The 18313-nt window shown below is 47.4% G+C and overlaps 2 protein-coding genes across 2 annotated transcripts in view; one reads left to right on the forward strand and one right to left on the reverse strand.

The window, feature by feature from the left end:
• Positions 1-11168, reverse strand: part of LOC134851529 (ciliary-associated calcium-binding coiled-coil protein 1-like) — a 69928-nt gene extending 58760 nt beyond the window's left edge. Inside the window, exon 1 of the mRNA XM_063868058.1 lies at positions 11165-11168. The gene's annotated coding sequence lies outside the window, so the exon portion shown is untranslated. The remainder of the gene's footprint in view (positions 1-11164) is intronic.
• The window catches only part of LOC134857022 (cytoplasmic tRNA 2-thiolation protein 2-like), a 465591-nt gene that overhangs the window by 87364 nt on the left and 359914 nt on the right, over positions 1-18313 (forward strand). The gene's annotated exons all lie outside the window — the stretch shown is intronic.

Raw genomic sequence — 18313 nt, forward strand, 5'->3', positions numbered from 1 at the left:
TAAGGATATTAGTACTTTTAATCATATTACTAGTCCCAACCTTATCCCTTTTTATATCATCAACCATTTTATCTACAGTTTTTTGTCTCCGAGTAGAGCTGTCCTCACATTTTTCTTCTCTAGTCTTCGATCGTGAATTCCTCAGCTCTACCAGCTTGCTCAGTAGCTCTTTTCTCGCCTTCTCATCCAGGCCCGTTCCTATCAGAAGCGGTTCTCCAAATCTTACGACTGTGTCCCACAGTTCCTCCTTGAATTTGTCCAGCGTCGTCTCGCTGCCCACTTCTTGATTGAATTCTTCCAAGAACTCCTGCCAAGCATCGTCCTTCAGTGATCCCAGGAATATGTCCCTGTTCCCTTCGAAAGTGTTCTTTTCCCTTTCCTCCGAGCTCAAGAGTATCATCCCCATATTGAAGGTCTCACTTGCCAATGGCAATTCCAGATCCTTCCGGGGGGACGGAATCAGGGGTGGTGTGGCAGTATCTGCCCAATTCTCCTCGCTCAAGTCTTTCAACAGCTCTTGAGTGGTGAGCTCCTCCCCTGATGGCCCTGGTTCAGGCGTATTCCCCACTTCCATGTCTTCACCGGCTTCACTGAGAGTTTCATCCATACTCTCTTCTTCTGACTCATGTCTCCTTCTCTCGAGAATTTTCTTAAATCGGTCCTCGACGGGTCCACTCCTCTTGTCTCCAGGCGTGTCCACGGACAGTGGTGATGGTGTCGTAGGATCCAGCTTTTTGTATTCCGTCAGTGCTACATGCAGTTGACCTGCTGCATCTAGTTCTGTTCCCTCCTGTCTTATTTCCACCTGTTCCAAGCCATAGGGTGCCTTATATTTTCTCGTGGCAAATTTCATGTCGTCCACCAATGCGACGTGCCCCTCCATCACGATCATCCTGCCATCATCCCATATGGGTAACATGTTCTCAAGTCCCTCCTTCTCTAGAGTTCTCAAGACCTTCCGCACCTCATACCCTGGGGGCTGCGAACCTCTACTCTTTTTCGCTTGCGTCGTCCACGAATTTACCTTCATCTCGCTGGTATGGAAGTAGACCGCCGCCGTGTAGCCAATGAACAGGGGGTCCCAGCCATCAGTGAAATCCTTCTGCATTTCCTCCGTCGTCATCCTCGCCATTATGGAGGGAACTACCAAGGGACTATTCATTCCTAAGGTCATCCTCCTGACTATTGGGAACTCAGGCATGGTGGCTGGGAGGATTTCTTTCTCCATTATGGTCTCCAGCTCCCTCTTCACCAGTGCGAAGCACTCCTTCCATGCAGGAATTCTCAAGATTTCTCGTCCGTCCGCCGTCAATGGGTTCAAGTTCCAGAATTTGGGATATATTTCGATGGGACCCTCTCGCTTGCCTCCCATTCTACATTGCATTTGCCCCCTGAAGTTGTACACTATTAGCTCGGCATCTTTCACCTTTCCAAAGAGTACCGTGTTGCTCATTCGCCCTCTGAGCACCTCCTGCTGACACCAATTTAACGCCGTCCCATCCAGTATACTGATAAGACTCAAGTGCGTTACAGAGTGACGATACGTTGTCACCAGGGGGTCTGGGAACGCGTACGTCACTGCTGGACCATAAATGCAGGTCACCACCTCCTCTAGGCCCCGGATTATCCCCATTGGGTCCGACCTCATTGCCAGGCATAGGTCCGTCAGCAGAGGCATCCCTCTGTTCGTCTTCTTCCATTCTTCTCTCGAAGTTGGATTCTCATCTTCACCCGTCATGTGCCGATTTTGCATCATGAGGTATTGTACTAGCAACGTCTTCAACCCTGCGGCACACTTGTAGGAGCTGGTTTCAATGCTCGTGTGGACTCTCCCCATAGACAGGAGCTCTCCATATTCCATTAATCGATGAAACGACACCAATTCCCCATGGGTCAAGAGTACTAGTGCCAGGTACCCATCAACTCGAAGTGTCTCCACTCCCCGACTAAACATGTATGCTGGGCCCATGTTGAACAAGTATCTGGGGTAGACCAAATACAGGGCCAAGAGCAGGCTGATGGGCATGCCCAGTATCTCCTGCACGAAGGCTCCAAAGATAGTCGCCGTGGTACCGAATATTCCTGCCAAGAATTCCTTCTCCCAGCAAGGACTCAAGAACTTGAGAATCTCGTAATCCCTCCTAGTCTTTAATTCGCCTTTGGCGTGCTCTCTCCAGAACCCTCCAATCGTCACTTCATTGGCGGCCGAGACAAATCTAGCCACCGTCATGTCTCTTGTTTCGGCCAGCTCCAGTTGTTTCTCCAGAAAACTCCAGACTTGTTTCACGAGGGGTGGTGCTTCCTCCCTTGTCTTGTTCGTGGCGTTCTCCAGCCTTGGTGTCAAAAATGGCCACCAGCCATTCTCTTGAGTCAAACGATATTTAATCGATTCTAATTGCTTTTCCGTCTCGGCCACATTTCTTCTCTCGTTACTGGGACCTCTAGACTTGCTGGTGGAGTTTGTGATCTTCACATCCATACTCCGAAACCACAGGCTGGCCGTTAATTTGCTTATCGCCGGGTGATCGTCCCCGATGACTGGGCTGAACTTGAGTTGCCTGGCAAAGTTCGATATCTCTAGCAAGAGCACCTCGTCTAATACGATCAGGATGTCGGCTAGTCCATAAAAGCCCCTCAGTGCATGAGATATGTCCGCCCATGCCGCCGCCAATTCTGACTTGCGAAGCCTCAGGTTCGATGGCTCCAACTCCCGATTGGGAGCTGCCATTAGAATCCGCCATTCATTCCCTTCTGCTATCAGGATCAAGACCGCGTACACGAACTGTAGGGCGGGTGGCATGTTCGCGTATCCAGGGGATGTGGTAAACACCACCTTCGTCTTGGACCCGAATCTCGAGACAACATTCTCTTGCACTTCATTCATCGCCGCAAACAACGCTTGAATGGCTTCCCATATCTTCCTCGATGTCGGAATTTCATCGCCCTTTAGTTGCTCAAGAAGTCCCATCGCGTGCAGGTGATCATTCATTCCTGCAAACAACAGCAGCTCAGGTTCACAGGGCATCTCCGACTTTATTGCCACCACCAGAGTTAACATCTGATTTAATTCAGCTCCTGGCAAAGAGTATATCAAAGTCTCCGGCCAGAACAACTTGGGAGACGTTCCTTCGAAGTCTGATCCCGCCACAATGACTACTCTCGCAGCAGCTGGATCTGCTCTATCATAAACTGCCAGGGTTTTGGCCAGCTGGGTACTCCCACAGGGCTTCCCGTACCTGGGATCTTCCGCCAATTTCGAGCCTTCGTAAGCGGCATCTGGCAATCCCGTTCCTCCCGGATTGAGTAGCTTGTCTACCACCTTTAACTGTGCCGGGGTTGCCAACCTGATCCTGGCGATGCTAGTTCGGTGCTTGGGAGGTTCTGCTATAAGTCCAGGACTCCCCAGCAGCTTGAGAGGTCTGTAGTTAATGGGTCCCATGATCGCTTTTGTGGGAATTCCAGTCAGGTCTGTGGTCTCCATCAACTTCGCTCTCGAGAAGTGCGCCTCATGAGCTTTCAACCAGTCCACGCAATGATGCCTATTCAAATCCTCGTGTGACACTCGTTCGATCCCCAGGGTTTCCGCCAATTCTCGCCTGCATTCCAAACTCTCTAGATCCAGTTCTTTCACCTTCTCAGGATATCTCAAGCGAGCGGTCTCCATAGACTTCTTTTCCCGTTTGCTCTCTGCCACTACCACTGAGGATATCGCCGAGCCTGGAGGTGTTGATGATGTCACCTCCTCAGACTCCATTGGCGTGGCACTCTGCAATCTGGTCTGGCTGCTCCTTGAACTGTCTCTAGTGTCAACTCTCGGTCCCAAGCGACCAGACAAGGCCCTTGAGGCAAGGAATGGTGGGTTCGGAGGTGGTCCTAATGTGAATTGGGCTGTCTCTAGCAGATCCGCCTCCAGCGCGTTTATGTGTTCTTGGAAGACGTCGTTTAGCCACTCTGCTCCCCTCGGTCTATCAAAATGGATTCCATCACTGGAGGTGTCTTCAGGGAATCCCTCTTTCTCCATGCGCTCTGCCACGTCCAACAGTCTGACAGGGAGCACACTCTTCCGGTGGATGTCTCTTATCACCTTGTTTAGGTTCCGCACCTTTTCGTTCATTTCCAAGGCGTGCTGATCAAACATCATGTTGTAGGGGACAGTACATATCGTCAACAGGATGGGGTCCATCTGAATCCTCAGTTCCTCAAGAAGGCAGCTCACCTTATCGTGCAGCCTTGTTATTTTCCTCGCTTCACCCCTTGATACATCGTTGGTCCCGACCATCAGGGTCACCGTGTATACTTTGGTCATCCCCAGCATGTCAAGCGTTGCCAACATCTGTGGCGTGGCAGCTCCAGCGAAACTCAAGATTCCCGTCTGCCAGTGCGATCGGATCCGGGTCAACACCCGCACCAGGCTGTCCCCTACGATTAGGTGAACCGCACCTTCTGGTACCCGGGGTGGCGCCAAGTACTGCACCCAGGCCGCATCATGAAAGCAGTCTCTCCTAGCTTTCTGCTCCGCACTCCAGTCCAGCCGATTATGCCTGTGGTACCTCCCCTCTGTATTCTTCTTATAACTCGAGATCACGACACTCCTAACCGGCTGTTCCCTCCACGTCGGGGGAAGCTCCGGTCTTGCCGAACTCTCACGACTCTTTTGTCGCAATCTCTCGCCCAGTTCTCTCAGACGCGATGAGCCGCCGCTCACCTGACTGTCCCTCGAGGTCGAGGTTGGGGTATATCCCGGCAGCTCCACATCCATCAGTGGGCGTATGGGTTGCGTCTCTAGGCTACGCAAGGAAGACGTTGCGTCATTCGGTATCCAAACTTCCAACCCTTCACTCATGTGTTCTCGGGCCTCGCGGTCAAGGTTGAACCGTGTTCTTGCTCTGGGGGCTTCATCCACCTCCATACGTGACCACTCGCTCGTTCGGCCTGGCTCCCTTCTGTGCATCAAGCTCGCGTTGTCGTTGTTCTATTCTGTCCAATTCCGACCTCAGTTGATCACGATTTGCGGCGTTCTCCCGCACCCTTAACTCCTGTTGATGTTCAGCTTTTTGCATCTCAAGCAACCTCAGAGCCTGGTCTCGCTCGTTGACCGCCTGGTCCCTTTCCAGCTGAACCTTCTCCCGATCCAGCTTTGCCTGATCCCGATCGAGGTTCGCCTTATTCCTTTCCTTCTGCGTCTTCTCGAGCTCTTTCTTTAGAACACCTAGATCCGGATATGCCTCGGTCGTCTGTTGCGTTCGTGACATCGATGGCACCCTACTCGAGCTCTGGCTTGTGGATCTTACTGTTGGCCTAGTCGGTAGTGGGAATTCCCCTGCGCCATATTCGGTATTGTTATTCAGGCCAGGATTCCTTGCCAAGTCAAAACCCCTTACTCCTCCATCCACATTCCAAGACAACCATCTGGTCTGTTCTTGGTTTGATATACCCTCGGTGGTGTACCCGATCATCAAGACAGCCTCCGTTGCAGACTCCCTGCACTCACCCTGGTCCTCCAACTGGAGGATGGCATTCAGCATCACCGCCATTCTCTCGTCTATTTGGGTGTAGTCCAAGTCCCTCAGGCGTCTGTACAGCTCATCAAGAGTGGGCTTCTTCAGGGCCGCGGGCACGGATTTCCATAATCGGTCTGCCATTCTTCGTGACTTCGGGATGTATACAGGTATGTGTTAACCAGCTCAAGAATTACCTTACCAGCTCAAGAATTACCTTACCGACTCAAGTATTACCCAACTCAAGAATTCTCTCGAAATGTTCCCTTGCAAATACTTGCCGTAAGTGCCAATTATCGCGAGTTCAATCAAGGTTTCTCTCTCTGTTTCTCGCTTGAGTATAGTTGGATTTTCAACTTTGTTTTTCAAACTTGATCTGAAAACAGAAAGCATATTGAAACTTGACATGTCATGTTCCTAACCTAGAGACCCCCCTTTTACCAGTATGGTTAAAATCTTATCATTTTCGTATCACTTAAAACAATTCAATTGGAATTCCCTTAAAAGCATGCAGATTCATTTTATGTTTTAGCACCGTTAACTCGTTTTAAAATTTAATTGTCATGCCAATCATATCTTAAGATCCCTTTACCTGCGCCGCACCCCAGTACCTAACTCAAGACTCCTCCCTCACACCCGACTCGATACCCCCATGTACCCGACTCAGGCGATGCTCAAGTAGTACTTCTTATGAAGATACACCATTATCTCAGTTTCTGCAAAGACCACATGTAGGATAGCGTACAATTCCCTCGGGCTCAGTTTGCCCCTGTTCAGGTCATACACCGGCATTGAGACTTCTGTTATCCCTCTTTCAATCATGAAGTCTCGTAATCTTGTTAGTGCCAATATCACGTGTTCGGGATCGATTGTGTTCCTGTCATTGACCCTCGTTACTAGGAAGCACAGATATTTGCCCGGGACTTGTGCCACTGACGGTGGAAGCGCTGCCATCCCTCCCAGTCCTGGTCTCTGTCTGAACAGAAACTCTACATTCTGGTACTCTCTTTTGAAGTCAGCTTCCAATCTTGATTTGAAACTCATGTCCGCCGTGATGCAGATCGCGCTGGTCCTGTTTGACAGGATGAAGTCGCTATCTGTTATCATGATGTTCTCCGAGTATTCATTGGGTATTTCGAATTTCGTTTTGAAATTCCGACCTATAGTAGGCTCTGGCTCTTCTTCCTCCAGTTCCAATTCGCTCGTTTCTCTCACTTCCTTGAGCTTCTTTATCATCAAATTTTCGGTGTGGGTAAGTCCTACCCCCACTCCCCGGACAAAAATATTTATCGACGTCCCCGTCGATGTTGTCGGGTCTGAATTGTCCTGAGGAATGTCCAGTGGCCTGTCTGTTGACCTCACGCATCCACTCTAGAATCCTCAAGTTCGTGTTCTCCCTCCTCTCTATCTCACTCTGTTCGAGATCCGTTTCTACTTCTGGCGTCGAGTAATCATCCTGCGGATAATGACCACCATCGTCAATGACCTGCCATTCCTCTCCGGCTTCCAGTTCGCCTGCCTTCAGTAATTCCTCGCCCAAATTGTCTGGCTGTATCTTATCGATCAAGAAGTCATCCCCGTACCTGTTGTACCTCATGCCGGTGCGTTTACGATTGCCAGTCCTGGTTTCCGGTGGTGTTGGTCAATCCGGCTCCATCCACTTCGGCACCTCGTCTTGCTCCGGGTCGTTCCAGTCTTCTTCTACAAATGATCCTGCATCAGACCCCACTCCTATCTTTTCATTGTCGTCCAAACTCAAGTTCTCATTACCATCATTTTTCTCTCCAGTACCTTTCTCATTCACTTCACACGCTGGCTCTACCACCAGGTACTCAAGACCCTCCATGTCCTTCGGTATGCACCAATCCTCTGGGGACGGGACGTGAGGCTTCAGATTCTCATAATGTGCCGCTCGCCCAGTACTCAAGCGATAGAACCGTCCTTGTTGATGAACCTCCGTTATCATGAATGGTCCCCTCCACTTCTTGAGTAGTTTCTTTGTTCCCTTGGGCGGTATTACATTTTGGAAGACCCACACGTATTGGCCCACTTCATATGGCTTTGCTCTTAATATTTTTTCGTCGTATTTCCTGCGTTGCCTCATTTGCGCTTGCGCCGTGTTCCTCCTGCATAGCTCGTTCAACTCCTGTTGTCTTTTGATCGCTTCTTTCACGTATGCCTGAGGCGACGTCCTTTTCCCCTCGTATTCCGGGTAAAAGAATGTCAGAGGCATTGCTCTCTCCCTGACCGTCAACATCATGAAAGGACTGATGCCCGTAATTGAGTGCTGTGTACTGTTGTAGGCTCCTACTACCTGTGGCAGGTATTTGTACCAGTCCGTCATGTATCTTGACCAGTACACCCTTAACATGTTGACCAGTGTCCTGTTTTGTCTCTCTACCAACCCATTGGTCTGCGGGTGATAGGTCGTCGAGTGTGCTTGAGCAATGTGCGATCTCTTCATCAATTCTTTTGTCAAGTCCCCCACAAAAGCTTTGCCGTTGTCCGACTGGAAAGTCATTGGACAACCATACCGCGATATCCAATGCGTTATCAGATGATCACATGTCTCTTCGGCCGAGGCTGTCTGGCACGGAACCGCTTCCGCCAACTTTGTGAAGTGATCTATTATAACCAGTATCTGGTTGTATCCCGACTCTGTCATGCAGATTTTTTGATGGTCTATCTGCACCACTTCATTGAACTCCGAGCTCTCAACGGACTTGAGGGGAAACTTCATCTTCCTTGGGTCTTTTACCTGGAGACATGCCAGGCAGGCATTCACCCATCTCTCGCAAGCTTTTCTCATTCCTGGCCAATCAAATCTGTGAAGTATCCTTTGTTGTACTTTGTCTATCCCCTGGTGACCCATCTGGTCGTGTGATCTGAAAAGCACCTCTGTCTGGTACAATTGTGGTAGTATGATGAGGTTGTGTTTGTGTAATATCTTTTCCTCATCTCTCCTCTTGCACGCTACCACTCCATCAGCTGTGTGATAAAGTAAGTCTTTCTTTTCTTTGTAGAACTGGCTCAAGATCTTGTAGCTGTCTTCCTCAAGTTCCCCCTTCTCCTTGACCCCCGACTGGATCCATTTGGAGAGGTTACTTGTCATTTTGTCATTCTTCTGGGCTCTTATCAGGTCTGACAGCCTATATCTTGCCTTGACATGCTCCTTTAGCGCCATGATCTGTCCATTCATCTCACCAGGGTTGTGGATGTCATCACTCAGTTTCACGCATATCATCCTTTTCACGATTTTCATATCATCTTCTGGCACCAGATTCGTTCTGATGTTTGAGTTGCATGATAGTTCCCTGAATGGTTTCCTTGCGACCGCAATTTTCTCAAGTTCCTCACCACCTCGCATCTCCTGTATGTCCATGTTGTATGTTCCTGAAGATGGATCCGTCTGTAACTCCCTGTCGTGGTGCCTTGTCTTCTTTTCCGCCAGTATCATGCACAGACTGTCCTGGTTTTCGCTGCTCTCATCCGAGTCTTCATCCCATCCTTCACGCTCCCCGGACAATTTTCCTTCTCCGGTTCCTTCTTCCGTGAACCTGGAACACTCCCCGGACTCTTGACCTAGTCCCAGGTGTTCAGTATCTTCCTTGAACGTCACTTTCTTTTTCCTAACCTTGGTCTGCTCCAGAATGTCTTCGGGGATTTTGTCAACTAGTGACCGCACGACATCTTTGCTGTCAGTGACGCTTCCTCTTGATGAGTCAGTATCGTTCACTGTCTCTTTTCTCCGAAGTATAGTGAATTCCGGTTTCTCTTTACCCTTCTCCTGGATCACTGGCTTATCATCTGATAGTTTCTCGAGCAACCTCATTAAGTCATCATCTATCTGTGCAGTTCCTGCTTCCACCTGGCTAAGATCATAGCCTTTTGCCTTGAGCGTCTCCTTCACGATCTTCTACTTGAGTATAATCTCAATCGGAATCCTCTTGCTCTTCCTCAAGATGGTCTTCTCTGGAGGCTCTTTAGGCAATTCAGGATGATCTTCTATCGGTTTGCCTGACTTGTCCAGCCATCTCGTGAGTGGAAGACTGTCGTACGTTTCCTTGTTCATGAATGAGAAGCCATCTTTGATTTCAGGTCTGTCTGCTTCTCTTTGCTCCTGTCTCTCATAGAACTCCGTCTTCTTACTCAAGCTGTCGGCATTCTGATGTTTATCTCGCGTTCTATGCTCAATTATCATGTTGTATCCGTCCAGGCGAACTATCCACCTCCCAATGTAACTTTGGTCCATTGAGTACGTTTTCAGCCAGCTCAGTGCTCTGTTGTCGATTCGCAACTTGAATGGCTCACTGCCCAGGTACGCCCTGTATTTCTCGACAAAGGTAACCACCGCGAACATCTCAGCTTTCGGTGCTCCGTACTTCATTTCCGTGTCACTCAGGACTTTGCTCCCGTACGCTATTGGTCTCAAGACTGTCTTCCCATTCCATTCTTGTTCTTGGTGGAGAATCCCAGAAATCGCGACTACCGACGCATCCGTGTCTAGCACGTACATCCCTTTCTCAGTCGGCATACCCAGTACTGGTGCCTCACATAGCTCTTTCTTTATCCTCTGGAATGACTCTTCTGCTGCGTTGTTCCACGTGAACTTCTTGCCCTTGTGTCTCATTAATTGTTGCATCGGGTATACCTTGTCTGCATAGCCTTTGATGAACTCTCTATAATAGTTAGCGAAACCCAGGAAGCTCATCATTTGGTGCTCTGTCTTCGGTGATTTCCAGGTCAGGACTGCTTCCACGGCGTCCGTATCAGGTCTGATGCCGTGCTTGTCTACCATCCTGCCCAAGTATTTTATTGAGTCCTTGAGTATCTCGCACTTTGATGGTTTACACTTTAGCCCCGACCTCTTCATGCATGCAAACACTTCGTCTAGTCTCTCAATGTGGTCTTCCAGTGTTGGCGTCGCTATTACCACGTCATCCACGTAGCACATTACCAGATTGCCATACTTCTTCGTTACGCCTATCAGCGCGTGTGCCATCAACCGCTGAAATGTGGCTGTGGCATTGCAAAGTCCAAACGGCATCCGTTTCCATTGAAACAGACCCAACTCGCAGGCAAACCCTGTCTTGTCCCTGTCCTGCTTCCTTAGTGGTACTTGCCAAAAGGCCGAGCCTAAATCAAGAGTCGTAAAAAATTTTGCATCACCTAACTTCGAGAGGCTCTCATCAATCCTAGGTATGGGATAGGCATCCTTCACCGTGACGGAGTTCAGGTATCGAAAGTCACAACAAAACCTCAACTGGTCGCCTTTCTTTTTGGCCATCACTACTCCACACGCCCACGGTGACTTGGATGGTTCTATCATGTCATACTCTAGTAACTTCTCGATCTCTTTTCTACACGCGTCCGATTGGTGTGGGGTCATCGCCTCGCCCCCTCCCTGTGTGGTACCGCGTTTTCCTCAAGTTCTATTTCATGCTCAACGAAATTAAAACACCCGATATCCGCCTTATGCCTCGAAAAAACTTCCTCGTTCCGCTCTAGTACGTCCTTGATGGCTTCGAGCTGTTCATCTTTCAGTTTGCCCCTCAAATGTTCAATCTCCGGCAGGACCGGTTTTTCATTTTGCATTTCATCTAGTGTGGGTCGCTCTGGAAAGTTCGAACAGCTCGAAAGACCATCATCCGTTTCTGACTTAAGTGATTTAATAAGACCTGAAGAATCTTTTATTTTCTGCAATCGTCTCAAGATACAAATTTTGTCCCTGTGATTGGGGCAATCAACAACTTCATTTTGTTTTGAATTCTCAATTGTTTCATATCGAGTTTTAACCGGTAAAGCATATCCCAGTTTCCTCCCTCTTTGTATCGTGATCGGTATATCAAGGGTATTCAACAAGACACTGACGCAGAGGCCGCTCTTCGTTATCGAAAATGATCTTCCTAAAACAGCAGCACTTTGACTATTAGGATTCGGAACTATGCACACTTGCTTGTTGTCACTTAGTTCATTGTAATTTTTCATCCTCAAACTTACGATTGCCGCTTCATTAGCTTTTAGCCTCACCCTCCTACTCAAGAATACCGGTGCTTTGTTTTCATTTGCCATTATTAAATTTACCGGTTTGATTGCGTACCTCCTATCCGGGTTCCGTATCCTGAACATTGCGTTATTTAAATCAATCGTTACGTCGAAATTCCTGATGAAGTCTCCGCCCAAAATGAATTGGTCAGATTCATCTAGGTTTTCTACCACGATAAAGCTCATCCACAGGTTACGTTCCCCCAAATTGAGGGCTATTATCGGCGTCCTGCCCAGCACCCGTAGGGCCCCTTTGTTTGCAGCTGACAGCCGTATTCTCGAGTCTATCAAGTCACCTTTGTCAAAGCCCATCTTCTCCCAAGTTTCGATTGGTATAACGCTCAAGACTGCTCCCGTGTCAAGCAACCCACGCAACTGAGTCTTTTTGCCACTTATATCCAGCACGTGCCCTGTCACATCTGCCTCCGTCCCGATGTGCATTGCATCTTCCTCAAGCATGGCGCAGTGTCCAATCGATCTCACTTTCAATTCTTCTTTCCCTACGTAGATTTGTCCAATCAGGTCTTCGTCACATGTTATCATCGTCTTGGTATAGATGTTAATCCCATCTATATTTAGCATCACCTCGTGTGGACCGTAAGCTTCAGTATATCTGCTATCAACACGTACCGACTTGCTGCCCTCTCTCATGAGTAGTGCTCTCAGTGCTCTAGAAGTCGTTTGTGGGCTTATACCACTCAAATAGTCTGCATACACGTCAATGTGCATTATTGTCTGGTCGCTCGGCTCGCTCAAGTTTCTGGTTACCTCGTGGCCGCCCACTGTGATTATCGACATTATCCTTGTCCCGATTTTCGATATGCCAAAAGGCTTACCTGTCACCATTTTCACAGTATTGCAATTCCCGGTCTTTGTTGAGCCCGGTACAGCCTCTGGTATTTGTTTCGATCCGGTTAATGCTTCGTTAAAATTCTGTCTTTCTATCTCCAGCTTTAGTCGTTGCTCTATTTCTTTCGCAGCCAGATCCTGTTTCACTTTGGCAATTGCTTCCGTGGCCGCTTTCTCATAATTTATCTCTAGAGAGTTCCCTGCCGCGGATTCTATGGCATCATTAACATGTGATACAGCTTTCACTGTCTTCGTCGGCAATTCCGTGCTTGGTGCTCCTAAGTTCCTCGATTCAAATTCGTTTTGCCTGTTCCGCTGATTCTGCACCGCCGCTAATGCCAACTTATGTTTAGGGTGACTCTGGTCCTTGACCGCTTCCCAGAACAAGGGACAATCCATTCGGAAGTGCCCCTCCTGGTTACAGAAGAAGCATCTTGCGCCTATCTTGATGATTAAGCCACTATAGTACTCGTGTTCCTCCATCTGGCTCATGTCCTCCTCATCTGGTGCATATCCTAGACTCTTCATGCCTTGTTTGTATGTTGTGCAGTCAGCCACGTGGTGATCCGCCGACCCGCAGTTCGCGCATGATCTGCGCTTGTCCATGTCATCTCTAGGTTTGTACCATGACGACCTCTGCGGTTGACTTCCCCCTTGCGTGTTCCTGTTTTCTGAATACGAGTATTTCTTGGGTTTCATCAGCATGTATTCCCTTGATTTCTGTCTCATTTCTTCGGGGGTTGGTGCGCTGTCTTTCGACAATGTGTAGTATGTTGCTAACATTGTCCTTAAGTCGTCACTTTTTACCCCATCAATGAACTTCGAGGCAATGCTAAAGTTTCTTCTGTTTGTCGACTCCTCTGGGTCACTCCTTCTTCTCAAGCTCTCGAGATCATCTAGGAACCGATCTATTGACTCGTCGTCCCTCTGCCTTCTCTTTTCAAATCGCATCATCGCTTGGTGACCCTTCATGCCTGACCCGAATCGATTCAGCAATATCTCGAAGATCTTGTCCGCGGTATCGCGTTCTTCTTCTTTCTTCGCAACCACGCATTTTAATGCTGTGCCTTCTAAATTGCTGAGTATGGCTGTGCATGCTTGTCTTTCATCGTTCAAGTTGTCTTGCTCTAGATGTAATCTCATCACTTCCACCCACGTGTCAATGCATCCATCTGAGTCGTCTTTGAATTCTTTTGGCTTCTTGAATGTTTTTCTTGATTTCCCATCTCTCCTATCGCTCGAGTTAGTGTTCCTCGTGGCGAAGGCCTCTAGAGTCCTGTTCATCATCTCCCAAGTGTTTGCCCATGTCATAGCATCCGGACCTGCGTTGCTGTTAGCTGTTGAGTCCCCCGGACCAGTCGTTGTACTTGACATTCCATTCTTCATGATTGTTTTAGCAGCTGTTGGTGCTATGCTTATCGCATCCCTGGTTAAGGGCAACGGTGTCGATTGCCGTTTGTTCCTTTGTGGTTCTACAAAGTCAACTCTGGTGCCTTGCGTACGATCCGCTGCCTGTCTTTCTTGTGGAGTAGAACCTCTCAAGATTGCATCCAACTTCGCCTGTATTGCACACGAACTCTCGGCTTGACTCTTGCTCATTGTGTCCATTCTCCTTTCCAGGCTCCCTAATTGGCTGTTGACATCATCATATCGGTTCTTCAACTGTTGCATGTCTGTTTTGATGTTCTTTTCTCGTTCTTCATTGGTGGCTTCTACCTTATCTGACATTTCCTTGAGTCTCTCTTCTGTTGCCTTGGCCAGGTTAAAATAACTATCCAGATACTCGTTTTTGTTGTATCTTAATTCTTTTCTTATCACTTCTCTGTCCTCTTCGCTGTGCTTCAGCTTTTTGTCGATCTGATTCAGTTTCGCCATCAAGTCACCTAGCTCAAGAGTAGCCTCTTCATGGTCAGCCGTCGGTCTTTCTTCGGCCGTCGCTTCTGCTCTAGTTTGCTCCTCTCTCGGATTGGCTTCTGTCGTCTTCGTGCTCACTGTTCCAAATGTTCGTGCTCTTTCGGCTTTTGGTTCTTCAGTCACGTTCTCTTTCGTTTTTATTCCGACCATCATCGCCAACCTTTCTGTAAAAGATGTCTTTTTTACTTGAGAGTCTTCTTTCACCGTTTCTTCGGTGTTGCCTATTGCATCTTCCACGTTGTCTATTGGTGAGAATTCTATGGGTTTCGAGTTTGGTTCTTCTGCATTGGGCATTGGAGTTGACTCCGTCGCTATTTTCCTTGTTTCATCAACACTTTGATCAGGTGTCTCTAGATCAATCTCGATGGTGGGTTCTACTCGTTCCCCTTCCATGCCCTCTCTTGCTCTCTCCGTTGTACTCCTTGTGCTGACCATGTTAACTGAAAAGTTCTTCTTTGTTATCTTTGGGCCCATTGATGTTGTTTTGCGTAGCGACGAATTATACTTTGCTTCGGTAGGTCTTTTTTCAGCTACCGGTACCCTGCTCCGCCTCATTATTTCTATTTACAATTGCTCTTATTTACAATTTTACTATATACACAATCCTATTCTAAGAATAAAATCTTTCGAGAAAAAAAAAATTTCTTAAAAAAAAATATACAACGTGGTGAAAACCTTGTTTCAGTTCTCTTTGTTATCTTTTCGAGAAACTTTCCTTATTTGTGGTCCCAACCGTACCTGGTTCCAATTAGTCTTGTTCTATCTTAATTCTGTCTTAAAACACTTCTTGTAATTTTACTTCAATTTCATACTGTCCCAAGACTTCCAATTGCCGTCCCTACTCTTCTTTGTACCGTCCCAGGCTTCTTTCTCTTGTCCCAAGACTGTTCGGTACCGTCCCAGTACTTTCCGGCAGTGTCCCAAGACTCTTGTCCAAGACTACTGTCCCAAGGCTAGTGTCCCAAGACTACTGTCCCAAGACTAGTGTCCCAAGACTAGTGTCCCAAGACTAGTGTCCCAAGACTACTGTCCCAAGACCCTTGTCCCAAGACTCCTGTCCCAAGACCCTGTCCCAAGACCCTGTCCCAAGACCCTTGTCCCAAGACCTTGTCCCAAGACCTTGTCCCAAGACCCTGTCCCAAGACCTTGTCCCAAGACCCTGTCCCAAGACCTTGTCCCAAGACCCTGTCCCAAGACCCTTGTCCCAAGACCTTGTCCCAAGACCCCGTCCCAAGACCTTGTCCCAAGACCCCGTCCCAAGACCTTGTCCCAAGACCCTGTCCCAAGACCCTGTCCCAAGACCCTTGTCCCAAGACCACTGTCCCAAGACTGTACTGTCCCAAGACTGTCCCCAGACTGCTCTGTCCTAAGACTTCTTCGGCACTGTCCCAAGACTGTTGACAAGTGTCTGGGTGGTGGGACTTCTTTCCTCTTCGTTATGGGGACTTCTTGATTCGCCGTACCTTGTACCACCACTCAAGCTCTAGTAAAATTTTCCCAAAATCCTCTCTTAAAAGCCAAATGCTGATCCCCCTTTTTCTTATTTCTCTTTTTGGCTACCTCTCTTTCAATGTTCCAAGTAACTTGAGACCAAAACCTGTGCGCAGGTATCTTGTGATCACCTGTTCGTACAAAATTTTAACACAAATCCTCACCAAAATGCAACAAAAATCTAAGCAAGAAAAAGTAATAAAAACAGAAAGATGAGCCCACCTAAAATTTAAAGGTGACAAATGTCTACCTCCTATCTAAAAAAAATGTCTGGTACCTAATTGTCACGCGTTTCCTTCCCCCCTGCTAGCGATCTTATGGGATATTACAAAAACTGTCTATGTCCCTTCCCCCCTACCAATCCGACCAGGGTACCTTCCTTAACTCGGGTTCAAATTTCGATATCCACCTAATATTACCAACGCGTGTTAATGTCTAATGTAACTAAGTCAACGATGTCGACTAGTTAGTTACTCTAAATTCCCCCTTTTTACAATTTACAACCGCCAACCTCTAACTTAACCAGTCCCCCTTCTAACCTCCCCCCTTTTTAGCCCCCCTTCTTAAGCCTAAAATTACCTTAAGCGCCGGGTGCTAAACCTCTCAAGAGAAAACCGTAGACCTGTCTCCAGGCCTGCTCAAGTAAAAACGTTCCTCAAAACCGGGGGATGTCGCTTATCCTATTTTAGACTTATCTCCTATAATGTAATGTGGATTTTAACGATACCCGTTCTGCCCAACTTGAGAACTCGAGAATTGCCAAATCCTTCTTGGCTGCTTTCCCACTCGACTGGTCACCTGTTCCAGTCCAGTCTCCTATTGGTTCAGCTCAAGTGCTCCTGAACCACTTTCCCACTCGGCTGGTCACCTCTTCCAGTCAAGTCTCCTATTGGTTCAGCTCAAGTGCTCCTGAACCACTTTCCCACTCGGCTGGTCACCTTTTCCAGTCAAGTCTCCTTGTTGTCCAGCTAAGTTCCAAGCTATCTAAAAACCCTTGACAACGCCCCACACTCGGGCTCTTCATTGAGGTTACTGGGTTAAATTGCTAGGTTGATCGAAACGATCGAACTTGTAAAACAGTATGGGTATACTATTTAATTAATATAAAGGTTTGATCCAACTAATCTGGTGTCAAAGTCACTGTCTTTTTTCGTTTTATGGTTTTTGTTTCGCTTTTTGTCTTTTTGCTCGTGTTTTTGTCCCCCTAATTGCCCCCCTTTACTCGGTTAGCTAAGCCTCGTTCGGAGAGCGTACCAGGAAGTTTCTTGAGTTTTCTTAAAAAGCTATCACGGTACAACCGGAAGGTTTGCACATTCCTGTCGAACCGTACCGCCGGTACTCTAGAATGGGCATTCAGCCCGAAGCTGTCTCAAGTGGGTTCGACTCCGTAGTCTTGATGTCGTAAACACCCAGGAGCGCCATAAAAACACTATGTAACATTCGTCTACTGCAGTCACACATGAGGCTTAAGAAAAATAGGCCCTATAACCACTGGCTCAAGGGTCAGGGACACCATCTCTTGTGTTTTTCTACCTCAAGAACGGTCGGAGCCAGTTCGGTTCGTTTGTGACATGAGACTACGACCCGTTACAGCTTAAAGGCTACTACTAAAATATCCCCCACTCTAGAATTAGAAACGTCCCCATACTTAGGTCTCTAGATACCCAAAATACATGAACGCCGTTAAAAACCGGGTTGGAACAATCCGTTAAGTTACTTTTTATTAGACAGTGTAACTTTGATCCATTTCAGATGGATCAACCTAAAACTCGCCTTACCTCAACATAACAATTATAAAACACACTCTAGAAATTTAAATTAGTACTCACATTGTAGCACACTCAAGAAGGGGAAATACTTCAGTCGGCAATTAACTCAAGAATTAAATAATGTAACTAAATGAGTTTTAATATTTATCAGTTTCAATAACGAGGAAAAGTCTTAACTCTAGGATATAGTTTCTCGTGAACCATTGGGACACTCAAGTTGTCCACCTTTCCGTCGAAGGTTCACTCTGGTCCAGCTCAAATAATCGTTCTCTCGGGAATACTCTGTCTTCTATTTCAGATGGGACAGCTCTACTCTTGTTCACTATGATGGAAATTGCGAATAGCAATTTCCTACCGATTTCTCTTGCAACTTTCCCGCGCTTTTCACTCGAACGTTCTGACTTCTCTTTTCTGATTTTCAGTTATCGCGAGAAAATCGTGCATGACAGGTTCCATTCGAAATTTTGAAAAATTAAATTTCACTCCAAAATCAAGTGTTTTTTGCTTCTCTCAAGGTCAAACTTCCGAATATGACCGACTGGCACAAATGTCACATAATCCCCGGACAGTCCCGTCAATGTCCTCATTGAATCGCGCAATGTTCGTAAAATCGTTACAGTGTCATCGAACAGAATTTATAAAATACACGTAATCACTTTTATCCACGTCACATCGACTCACTGCAGAATACAATTGGCATCATACTATATCACTATAGCCTTCAAATTCTTTCATTAATCTGCACAT

Source organism: Symsagittifera roscoffensis, chromosome 1 (assembly GCF_963678635.1).
Source record: "Symsagittifera roscoffensis chromosome 1, txSymRosc1.1, whole genome shotgun sequence".
Classification (NCBI taxonomy): Eukaryota; Metazoa; Xenacoelomorpha; order Acoela; family Convolutidae; genus Symsagittifera; species Symsagittifera roscoffensis.